Source organism: Chiloscyllium plagiosum, unplaced genomic scaffold, assembly GCF_037043375.1.
Source record: "Chiloscyllium plagiosum isolate Xiang-an unplaced genomic scaffold, Cpla_swu_hap1 HiC_scaffold_8, whole genome shotgun sequence".
Classification (NCBI taxonomy): Eukaryota; Metazoa; Chordata; class Chondrichthyes; order Orectolobiformes; family Hemiscylliidae; genus Chiloscyllium; species Chiloscyllium plagiosum.
In genome coordinates this window covers 98,214,886-98,227,571 of record NW_028270146.1, presented here as the reverse complement: position 1 = coordinate 98,227,571, position 12,686 = coordinate 98,214,886, and positions in this window count along the sequence as shown.

Genomic DNA, 12,686 nt, shown 5'->3' with positions numbered 1-12,686 from the left:
GCCTTAAATAGGTAGCCCCTTATTTTTACATGGTGAACCCTAGTTCTAGATTCTCCAGCAAGAGGCAAGATCCTTTCCACATCAACTCTGTCAAAACGTCTCAGGATTTTGTACTTCTATCAAGATGCCTCTTCTTTTTGAAAACTCCAGTAGAGCCAAGTTATCCATTCACAATCATTTCTTAGAAGGCAACCCCATTTTTCCAGGTATAGGTGTATTAACCTTCTCTGAGTGCTTCAAACACATTCATATCTTCTCTTAAACAATGAGATCTGTGCTGAGATGTGATCTCACCAGTGTCCTGGAAAACTGACACATATATTCCCAATTTTTGCATCCAATTCACCTCGTAATAAATAATAACATTCTGCTAGCTTTCCTAATTACTTGCTGGACCTGCAGAATAAATGTTTGTGATTCTTGCACCTTGGCAACTCTGAAATCTCTCACCATTTGGATAATATCCTTGCTTTTTATTCTTAGTGCCAAAATTGACCCTTTCACATTTCCATGCTTTAAACTCCACGAGCCAGATCTCTGCCTACTCACTTAATCAATCCTATATCCTTTTCATAGCCTCCAATGTTCTCCTTACAACTAATTTTTCTACCTATTTTAGTAATCACGTCTTCAGTACCTCCTTCCAACTCTGATATATATTTTAGAAGGCTGAAGCCCTCAGAACACAGAGTGGGTTTAAAGTGGCCTACAGATTATCCATCTTGAAAAAACAATGAGCCAGATTTTCGGGGGAATTAGGCTCAGGTCTCAGTGGATTCAAGAAGATTAGCCAGGGCTCCCGGAGGATTAGAGAGGATTAGCATGGTGTCTCAGAGAATTCGAGAGGATTAGTCTTGGGTCCCTAGTGGATTTGAGAAGATTAGGCTGATACCCAGAGGATTGAGAAGAATTGTGGTCCCAGATCACTTGTGAGGTTTTGCATGGCAGGTTTGGGGGTTTGGGTCTGGAATTCAGGGGGTTTGTTCTGGCAGGGGGAGAAGGTGGTCAGGTCAAACCCAAACTAGGAGTGTGGAGAGGTGTTCAGGGCCAGTGGCGGGGGTGGGTGGGGGTGGGGTTTCGTGTCTGGTTGGATCGGACGGTAGGATCAGGATTGGGTCCAGTCATGGTTGCAGTGGGTGAGGGTGAGGGTGGATTTGAGTTTGAGTTGAGTTGGGCCTGGTGGGGGGCTTGAATCTGATGGTAGACAGGGGGTGGGGTGGGATTAGAATGGGGAACAAGTCTAATGGTGACGGTGGTGTAAGTGGGAGTGTGTGATTTAATTACAGTTGTCGTTTAATAGTTGCTGAGGTGTTAATCAACGTATTTAATAGTCTGACTTTTGTTGAGTAAGTATTCTACTTGATTTCATCAGAACCATCTGATGTCTTTGATTTTTATGGAGACTTGCAGAGGGTTCTGTGGTAGGAAAACTGTCTGGAGAAAAGTTCAATTTCCTGGCAATTCCTGGCACAAGTGTTGGCCTCAGCATGGCACTACAGCATCCTCTAGTGTGGATGTCAAGTATGGCTTACATGGTGTAATGGGCAAAAGTTATCTCAACACCATTTGTCAAAAGTAAGCTGCTGTGGAAGCTATCCAAGCAGATTCATAGTTTAAAAAAATCATCAGAATCACATAAGAAGACATGCAATTGTAACATTTCAAAAGGCACATGAAGCATATTAAAATAATGCATGTTTAAATATCTAATAAGTCTAATTAATTGTGTCAGTCATTTATACTTCAACATTGTAAACGTTGGAAGAAACATTAAAAAGTGTGAAGATACATTTAAGATGTTGAACAATTTTTTTAAAAATGATTTTAAAAGTCTGATAAATTAAGTTTGAGAAAGGCTGTCAGGTTTGAGAGTCATTTTGGAATTGGGACACCTCTCCTAACAGTGTGACTCTGAATGTTTGCAAAATTTCCTCATGCCAGGGTTCCATGCTTCTGCACACAGCAGCCCTCCAATGTCTTTTGAGCAAAAGCCTTCATTGCTAGGTGATTCATTCAAATGTTCAAAATATCAATTTCCTCTGTTTGAGACCGATGCTTGAGAGCACAAGAGACAGGAGCACAGAATGATCCAGAACAACTTAGAAATTCCTACATTGCTCACAGTTATGTCACCAATAAAGATCACCCACCTCCATCTTTGTAACCTTCACAGACTGTGCCACAACTCAGCTCAACCGCCGCTTGGACCTTTGTTAGTGCATTCTCTCCCTCCACACTGTGCTACCCCAACATGTTTCTAGCTAGTCTTGCATCCTATCATCTATAAACTTGAGGCATTTCAAAGCTTCACTGCCCATGTTTTAACAAGCAGCAACTCTTGTTTCCCCTAACATACTAAACTAAATTGACTCCAGGTTAAACAAAGCCTTAATTTTAAAATTCGAGTTCTCCTCTCAGCACAGAGATAAGATTTTTGTGCTGTGTCTGTGTAGAAGCAGAGAGAACGGTTTCCCAGTGGTTGGTTCTGGGTGTAAAGGAGTGGTTCACCTTCTGGAGTGCTAGAGAGAGAAGAGGGCAAGTAGGAGAGAGACATTTGATTTCTGAACAGCAGGTTTCAGTCACTGGACCCACCCTGACTGATTAACAGGCTCAGTGTCCTTTATTGTTTGACTGTTGACAAATTGTGAGGAGCCTGGTTGTATGGCCACACTATCAAAGAGAGGCCCTGAGATCTTCAAACAAAAAAATAACTTTACAGGGAGGGCACACAAACAGTGGTAGACATTTGGAACTTGCAGTGATTGGAATAAAGTCAAACAGGTGGACCTCATCGAATATGAATTCCCTGAATGGGGCTGTCAATCTGGTCCAATCAGGGAGCCCTAGCTGACAGAGATATACAGGAGTGTCAGAGATTCTGTTGACCCTGACAGCTGGCTCTGAGAAAGCTGGATCAGTGTCAAGGACTCTCCTTGTGTAAAGAAGGGGAGACTTGGTGACGAGAAACCAGCCTCTTTCGAGTTATTTCAGTGGTGATGAGCGTGGGATTAATGATGTAATCTTTCAAAAGCACCTGGATTTCAAACAGGCACTGGCTTTTTCATTGGAAAAGGTGGCAAGTGGAGCACAGGGATTGCAGGGTATTCCGATGGAAATGGACACCCTCAGCAGTCTGACTGAACCTGGGGAATACCACTTGAGTTAAAGGCAATGGCATAGCCTCACTTGGGACAACAGAGGGACTCCAGGCCAATTCACAGATAAACCCAAAAGCAAAACCAAGCCTTGGCCAAACAATTAACATTTGCTTCAGGATCTGAGCTAGCAAGCCATTGTAGTTGCTGCTGTAATGTGGACTCGAGGCAGCAAAACAGCCCCACTGGAGCTAAATGGAGTGAGAAAACTCATAGGCCAGTATCCAGGAAAGTACACACCCTAGAAAGTCTGCCTATGTCTGGTTTGGAGCAATTAAATTGTTTAGCAACGTCCAACTAAGGACCCATCAAAATAAATCCACATTGGGGACTCCAACTCTTAAAATTGTGCAAGACCATTGCACACATTTTGTGGAATCACACATTGCCCACTAGCATGCTCAGACTGTCTGGGATCACTTGGATCTGGGGCACAGTGTCATCACCCAAAATGATACTTTGATGTAAAGTTGATAATTGCTTTGAAGTTTCGATTTCATTTGAGTGCCCTGTAGGGACTGTAAGTTCAATTAGCTCCTGCTGAAAGAGTATCCTCACCTAAGCTTTGTCACTTTTAGCAGAGTCTAGACAGCATCGTTAAAGACTGCTAACCCCCTCTTTCTGAACCATGACTCAGTCGGGAGTTTTCTCACTTCTGGGTCTGTGCATTGTGACTTCAAGGTTATTTTCCAGGGATGGGAACTCAAAACAAGCTTGGCCTTCCAATGTAGCACAGAGGCATTGCCACACACTCAAGGACTCCATCCATCAGATGAGATTAGGATGGTCTGCTCTCCCAGATGAATATAAGTGATCCCGTGTCACTGCTGAAGAGTTCTCTCAGGTGTGCTGACCAATAGTTGCCCAGCAATTGACACTGCCATGTGATTCTGTCATGACTGTGTTGCTGTTTATGGATCCTGGCTCTACGTGAACTGCAATTCATACCCAACGTCGATTGCCAAACTTCAGAAACACTTTTACAGACTGTAAATCATTTTAGAATGGCCCGAGGCTGTGAAAGTTGAGCTGTGAATCCAATTCTTTCTCTCTTTTGGAACCTATCCTGAAGACGCCTCGCAAAAAAATGTTAATAAACAAAATTTGACACCAAACAGTGTAAAAAGATACTGACTTCCAAACAAGAGTCATGTCGGACTTGAAGCATTAACACTGTTTGTCTTGCCCCACAGATGCTTCCAGACTTATTAAGTTTCTCCAGCACTTTTTGTTTTCATTTTTATATGAGAAAACTATGAGGACTAGTGAGGAAAGGCTTGATCACCGAGGTAGGTTTTAAGGAGTTATTTCAGTGGTGATGAGCGTGGGATTAATGATGAAATCTTGCAAAAGTGCCTGGATTTCAAACAGGCACTGGCTTTTTCATTGAAAAAGGTGGCAAGTGGAGCACAGGGATTGCAGGGTATTCCGATGGAAATGGACACCCCCAGCAGTCTGACTGAACCTGGGGAATACCACTTGAGTTAAAGGCAATGGCATAGCCTCATTTAGGACAACAGAGGGACTCCAGGCCAACGCACAGATAAACCCAAAAGCAAAACCAAGCCTTGGCCAAACAATTAACATTTGCTTCAGGATCTGAGCTAGCAAGCCAGAGGAGAGGAGAGAGGGGGAGGGGGAGGGGGGAGAGAGAGAGGGAGAGAGAGAGAGAGACTTGGGTTCATGTCACATGACAGGTGATCCCACTGCACGATAAACACACACACACACACACTCAAAATTTAGCTAGTGAAAAATGCTTTCAAGGTGGGGGTGCCTTGAAACTTGAAAGTGAAGGATCAGGCCAGTCCCCCATATGCTCTCACCTCTGTTCCTTTTTATTAGCGACAAGAGTGCAGGATACGATAACAGGAGCAGTACCAGGCATATCTGAAGATGAGGTGCCAACCTGGCGAAGCCACCAAACAGGACTACTTGCATGCCAAACAACATTAGCAGCAAGTGATAGACAGGGCTAAGATGATCCCACAGCCAATCAATCAGATTTAATCTCTGCAGTTCTGTCCTATCTAGTCTTGAATGGTGGTGGATAATTAAACAACTCACTGGAGAAGGAGGAGTCTCCACAAATATTCCCATCCTCAATGATGGAAAAGTCCCACGTCAGTGCAAAGGATAAGGCTGAAGCATTCGCAGTGATCTTCAGCCAGAAGTGCTGAGTAGATTATCCATCTTGACGTCCTTCAGTGGTCTCCAGCATCACAGATACCAGTCTTCAGTCAATTCGATTCACTCCATGTGATATCGAGAAAGGATTGGAGACCCTGAATATTGCAAAGTCTATAGACCCTGAAAACATTACAGTGATAGGACTGAAGATTAGTGCTCCAGAACTAGCTTCTGCCTTAGCCAACCTGTTCCAGTATAACTACAACACTGGCTTTTATCCGACAATGTGGAAAATTGTCCAGGTATGTCCTGTTTATAAAAAGCTGGACAAATCCAACCCAACCAATTCCCATTCCCATCAGTCTACTCTTGATCATCAGTAAATTGATGCAATGGTGCTATCGATAGTGTCATCAGCAGTGCTATCAAGCAGCACCTGCTCAGCAATAACCTGCTCAGTGATGCCCAGTCTGGGTTCCATGAGGGCCACTCACCTCCTGACTTCATGACAGCCTTGGTTCAAACATTGACAAAAGAGCTGCATTTGACTGAGTGTGGCATCAAGGTGCCCTTGCAAAAGTGGAATCAACGTGCACCAGGAGACAAACTCTCTGGTCACTGGAGTCATACCTGATGTGTAGGAAGATTGTTGTGGTTGTTGGAGGTCAGTCATCTCAGTTCCTGGCTAACCCTGCAGTAGTTCCTCGAGGCCCAACCATCTTCAGTTGCTTCATCAATGACCACTCCTCCATCATAAGGTCAGAAGTGGGATGTTTGCACCATGTTTAGCACCATTGACGACTTCTCAGACACTGAAGCAGTCCATGTTCAAATGCAACAGGATCTATTCAATATCCAGCCTTCAGCTGACAAGTGGCAAGTAACATTCAGCTCACACAAATGCCGGTCTATGACCATTACCAATAGCAGAAAACCTAATCACCATTCCTTGACATTCAATGATGTTATTACTGCATCACTGAATCCCTCAGTATCATCATCATGGGGATTATCATTGACCAGGAACTCAGCTGGCCTCACCACATAAACACAGTGGCTACAAGAGCAGATCAGAGGCTCCATTATTGCAGTAACTCACCTCCTGACTCCCCAAAACCTGTACACCATCTGCAAGGCACAAGTCAGGCATCTAATGGAATACTTCCCACTCGCCTGGATGAGTGCAGCTCCAACAACACTCAAAAAGCTTGACACCATCCAGGAAAAAGTGATTTCCACTTGATGCCACTTGATTAGTACCACATCCACAAACATCCACTCTGTCTAGAACCAATGCTCAGTCACAGCAGTGTGTACTATCTCCAAAAGGCACTGCAGAAATTCACCAAAGATCCTCAGACAGCACCTTCCAAACCCAAGACCACTTGCATCTAGAAGGACAAGGGCAGCAGATACATGGGAACATCACCATCTTTAAGTTCTTGTCCAAGCCACTCACCGTCTTGGCTTGGGAATATATCAGCGTTCCTTCACTGTCACTGGGTCGACATCCTGGAATTCCCTCGCCAATGGCATTGTGGGTCCACCCACAGCAGGTGGACTGCTGCAGTTCAAGAAGGCAGCTCACTACCACCTTCTCAAGGGCAAGTGGGACAGGCAATAAATGCTGGCCCAGCCCACATCCCAGAAATTAGTAAGAGAAAGAGGCTAGGGCTGGGTAGCCCATTTATAACTCCTATAGAGAGAAAGGTGAAAGAGTTCACTGCAATGAATACAGAACAAACGTTGAGCAGAATGTCAAAGGAGAAAGTTTCCTGGCTCCTCACAGTTTGCCGTCAAGATTCATCGTGCAAAGTATACATCTTTTATGCTCTCAGTTTGCTAAGTATATTTGAGCTGAGCTTGGAACACAGTTCCTTGTACTGCTTAACTTCCCAATACTTGATATATCATCATTCCATGTTTGCCAAGGTAGAAAGTATGAGCAGGATGTCCAAGCACAGCTTGCCCCATGGTCTCATGTCCTCCTACTCCTCTTTGACCTCCTCAGCCGGGGCCACAGGATAGTAACAAACAGCAGGATTCTCATCTAAATTTAGTGCAGTAAAATTGAGGTCAGTTCAGCCTGCTCACCAGGCTGACAGCCTTATAAACTTTCCATGTCGTTGGTCTATAACAGGAAAAGTAAGAAGAGATTTAGTGCATACTATTTAGAAACAAATATTACCGTGTTGTGAAATGATGTCTTTGTGCAAAACACCAATGACTTGGGAGTAAACATGATATTCGCATTGATTTTGAGTGCTCTGTGTAGGGACACTCACTACGAAAACAGCCAGCTACCATTTGGCAGTATCTGTTGTTGTAGCAATGTAGGGGACCTCCTAAACACTTTGCGAGACTCTCTGGGACACTTTGAATCAAAATGTGGGATCTAGATTCTAAATTAAAACAGGAAAAGAGGATAATATTGTAAGTTAAACTGATACTGTTTCTGTTAATATCTAAGCAGGTGGTACTAACCTGAGGGTTAACAAATATAAATCCTTGTTCTCAGGTAACTTTGAGATCAGGAGCAGGGTTTGCCTCTCTGATACAATTGAACACATTCATCATCAGTCTGCTGCACACTGAATGCTAGAATCTGTTATACCCTCTGCCCTTAGCCTATTATGTCCCTGTTTCCTCTCGTCTCTGAACTCGGGCATTTAAACAGAGCAGTTAATTGAGGCTCCCATTCCCCAGCTATCTCTGCAAGTATGAGAATTCACATTGAATGCAATTCTGGTGGCTCTGGTTAACACTGCTGCCTGGTAGTGTGAGGGACCTGGGCTTGATTCCAGCCTTGGGTGACTGTCGTTTGCCCAAAGCTTTTCCATCATCCAAAAAGCACTAGTCACAGGTATATTGAAATACTCTGCATTCTGTTTGAGTGAAGATGCAACACTCAAAAGCTCAACCCGCTCCAGGAGAAAGATACCCATTTGTTCAGTCCCGTATGGCTCCTCAGCACTCAATACCCTCCCAAACACAGTACAGTTGTAGGGGTGTGTACCATCTACAAGATGCACTGTAGCATCTCAACACAACTCTGCATCTTCGAAATTCCTCTACCATAGAGATGAACATGATCTTCAGACACATTCGAACACCATCACTTGCAAGTTCCCCTCAACACCACACTTTCCCATTCACTGTTCCTTCAGTACTGCTAGTTCCGAGTCAGAAAACTCACTCCTCAACTGCACCCTGGGTTATTTATGCCACATCAACTACAGCATGAAGAAGGCAGCTCTCCACCAGTTCCTGGCACCTTCTTCTGCCACCGCAGATACTGCAAAACCTGCGCCCACACCTGCCCCCTCACCTCTGTCTGAGGCCCCAAAGAAGCCTTCCACATTTCACCTGCACATCCAACAATGTCATTTATTGTATCTGTTGCTGCTGATGCAGTCTCCTCTACTTTGGGGAGACTGGATGCCTTCTCACAGAGTTCTTCAGGGAACATCTCTGGGACACCTGCACCAATCAACCCCACCCGCCCCCTGGCCGAACATTTCAACTCCCCCTCCTACTCTGCCGAGGACATGCAGGTCCTGGGCCTCCTCTATCACCACTCCCTTACCATCTGACGCCTGGAGGAAGAATGCCTCATCTTCCGTCTCAGAAGCCTTCAACCCCAGGGCATCAATGTGGACTTCACCAGTTTCCTCATTTCCCCATCTCCACCTTATCCCAGTTCCAACCTACCAGCTCAGCACCGCCCTCATGGCCTGTCCTACCTGCCAATCTTCCTTCCCACCTATCCGCTCCACCTTCCTCTCCGACCTATCACTTTCATCCCCACCTCCATCCACCTATTGCACTCTCAGCTACCTTCTTCCCAGCCCCAGCACCCTCCCATTTATCTCTCTACCCCAAGGGTCCCAGCCTCATTCCTGATGAAGAGCTCCTTAAAGGTCGATTCTCCTGCTCCTTGGATGCTGCATGACCTGCTGTGCTTTTCCAGCACCACACACTTTCGACTCAGCTCTCCACCTGGCCCCCCCTTCCCCCACCCTCCATCAGTGACAGTTGAGGATAAGCAATAACTAATAAACAAGACAATCCCTGTCAGCGATATATTCATCCCAGGAATGAATGAAAAGGAAATTAAATATGTGATTATGTGAAGAAAACCACTCAGAACAGGGTTTGTCCTTTATTCTTCAAGCAGATTTAGAAAGGTACAGACAATATTGTGCTTGGTAATTATCTGAAGTTATTATTGTTGAAGCTTTAATTTTAAACACCCATTTATAGTCACTCAAATTAGCCCTGCCTTTGGAATGCTTGTGACTATATACAATGAGAGTTTCTGAAAATCTGTATAAGAGCCTCACACATTTGTAACCTGATCATGTCATAATCAACTACATCGAGTTGACCCTTGCTTGAACTTACAAATTCTGTGGTCTGTGTTAATCAGCACACTCTCCCTCCTTAAATGTCATTTCATGGTACAAGAACAGTATTTATCATTTTCTTGGTAAGTATTGCAGGAGAACTGCTGTGGGACCTTACCTGATGTCAAAGCAATGATTCATTGGTGACCCCAATACTGAGGAAAGGGTGTGTTACACTATTGGGACTAATCTTCACTTTAACTGTGCTGAGGTCTGAGTCCTGCTGATGCATATAACTAAGCCAGTAGAGAGTGTTTGAATGAAATAGTGGGGAGATTTTTGGAGATGGTCATTGCCTGGCATTTCTGTAGAACAAATGTCACTTGCCACTGACAGGTCTTGATGTTGACCAGGTCTTGCGACATATGGACATGGGCTGCTTTAGTACAAGGAGCCGGGAATGATTCTGAATATCGTACATACATCAGTGAACTTACCCACTTCTCACCTCCTAATGAAGGGAAGATCATCAACAAAGCAGCTGGAGATGAATGGGCTTAGGACACTGCTCTGAGGCACTCTTGCAGAGATGGCCTGGAGCTGAGATCATTGATCTCCAAAAACACAACCATCTTCTAAAGGTGCTTTACTGCTCACAAATAGCACAGACAGGTCCATTATGTATTGCCCTGAATTGAGTTTCTTGCTCAGTCCAGTTCAGAGGGCAATTAAGAAGCAATGTGTTTCAGTGAATCTGTAGACTCTCCTAAGACAGACTCGATAAGGATGGCAGATTTCTGTCACTGAAGAATATTAGTGATTCAGATACTAATTAATGACAATTAATTCCAGAATTTTTAAAAAAATTGAATTTGAATTTATCCATTTAAACTCATATTGCCCAGATCATTAGATTGGGATTTTGGATTATCCAACAACATTCCAACTGCACTACCCTCTCCCAAAACACCCAACAAATAGAGATTCAACAGATTGTTTTCTCAAGTTATCAATGATTTCAAGATTTTGTGTGCCTTACTCATTCAGAAAGTAAGAAGGCATGGGATACAGGGAAATTTGAATGCAGAATACAGGTTTAAAGGCAGGATTCTTGGCAGTATGGAGGAAAAGAGGGATCTTGGGGTCCATGTCCATCAATCCCTCAAAGTTGCCACCCAAGTTGATAGGGTTGTTAGGAAGGCAAAGGCTTTCATTAGCAGTGGGATTGAGTTTAAAAGCTGTGAGGTTATGGTGCAGCTGTATAGAGCCCTGGTTAGACGGCACTTGGAATATTGTGTTCAGTTCTGGTTGCTTCATTACAGGGAAGCTGTGGAAACTTTAGAGAGGAGAGGAGATTTACTGAGGGCATGTCTTATGAAGAAAGGTTGAGGAAATTAGGGCTTTTCTCATTGCTGCGAAGAAGGATGAGAGGTGACTTGATAGAGTATACAAGATGTTGAGAGGCATAGATAGAGTGGATAGCCAGAGACTTTTTCTCATGGCGGAAATGTCTACCACAAGGAGGCATAATTTTAAGGTAATTGGAGGAAAGTTCAGGAAAATGTCAGATGTAGGTTCTTTACACGGAGAGTGGTGAGTGCCTGGAATGCACTGTTGGCAGCCATAATAGAGTCAGACACATTAGGGACATTTAAGCGATTCTTGGAAAGGCACATGGAATCTAGTACAAGAAGGGTATGTAGGTTAGTCTGATCTTAGAGTAGGATAAAAGACTGGCACAACATCAAGGGCTGCAGGGCCTGTACTGTGCTGTATGGTTCTATGTTCTGTGTTCTTACTCTAACTATAGACACCTCTTACTGATCTGCCCTGAGGAAGATCTGGATCAGGGAAAGAATAGTTGGAACCCAGAATCACCAGTTCAGTTGTCAATATTTAAGTAGCTGGGAAGCTCTTATTCAACTATGTCCCTCAGCCCTTCAGCTGGTTGTTCTCGAATTCCTCAGACATGTCCCACTGCTTTAGAAATTTGAGTCACACTGATCTTGTGGTGGCATACAATTTTGTTATTTTCTTTCTCCCTGTACTCATGATCTCCCTGGACTATTTCAATAAAATGCAGGAGTGACTCCAATCCCTTATTGCTGATAGCCAATTATGATTTTACTTTGCTTTGTTATCTCATCAGTTGTACTTTAGACTTTATATACTTCAGCTGCAATTTGATGTCGCTATAACGGGATACCTGCAGCCCTCAACGTGCTGAAAAACAAATATGAAACTATTGATACAACTCAGCTCACATCTTGTTTTCCTTCCATTGCCTCCCATTAGCTAGGCAAAACCACAATTGTAAAATTCATACTTGATTCCAATCTTCTCCAAAGCCTTGCCTTTTTTTATATACCTGTGGCAGATTCCAACTGAGATCTCTATACTCCACTAACTCTGGCCTCTTGCACATCCCTCCATCATTAGCATCTGTGCTTTCAGATACTGAAGTCCTATGTTCTGAAGTTTCCTCCAGTGACCAAACCTTTTGACCACCTCATATAGTCTCAAACAATTCAATTTTAAATTTGTTTTTAACAATCCTGTGAAGTGTCTTATATCTGACAGGTGATATATGAATTTAAATTGGCGACACTGTTATTGCCTTGCCCCTTGTAAGTGGCCAGCAGGATAGCCACCCAAGAAACATAATGCACCCATCTCCTCTCCTTCTTGAAGACTGTCCTGGAAATCTAGCTGTCTTCCCAAGCTCTGGTCTTTGATCTTTATTCCCTCCACTTTTTCTTCTGAAAAAGTTTCTGTGAAGTTCCTTGGGGCAGTTTTCTGTGATAAAGACTGTATACAAACACAGGATGTTGATATCATATTTTCGTCATTGTATTCAGTATCTAAATCAGGTCAAACAATATTCAGGTTTGGGTTACAGAGTTAAGAAACTGATCTCCCAGTGTCCTAGATATTGTTATTTCAGGAGATTACAATATCATTTTACATCAATCCATTTGTCAGCTTTCTATTGTTAGATGGTGACGGTGTTGGAGAATATAAGAGTCCCCCATATACGCCATGTAGATGCATTTGC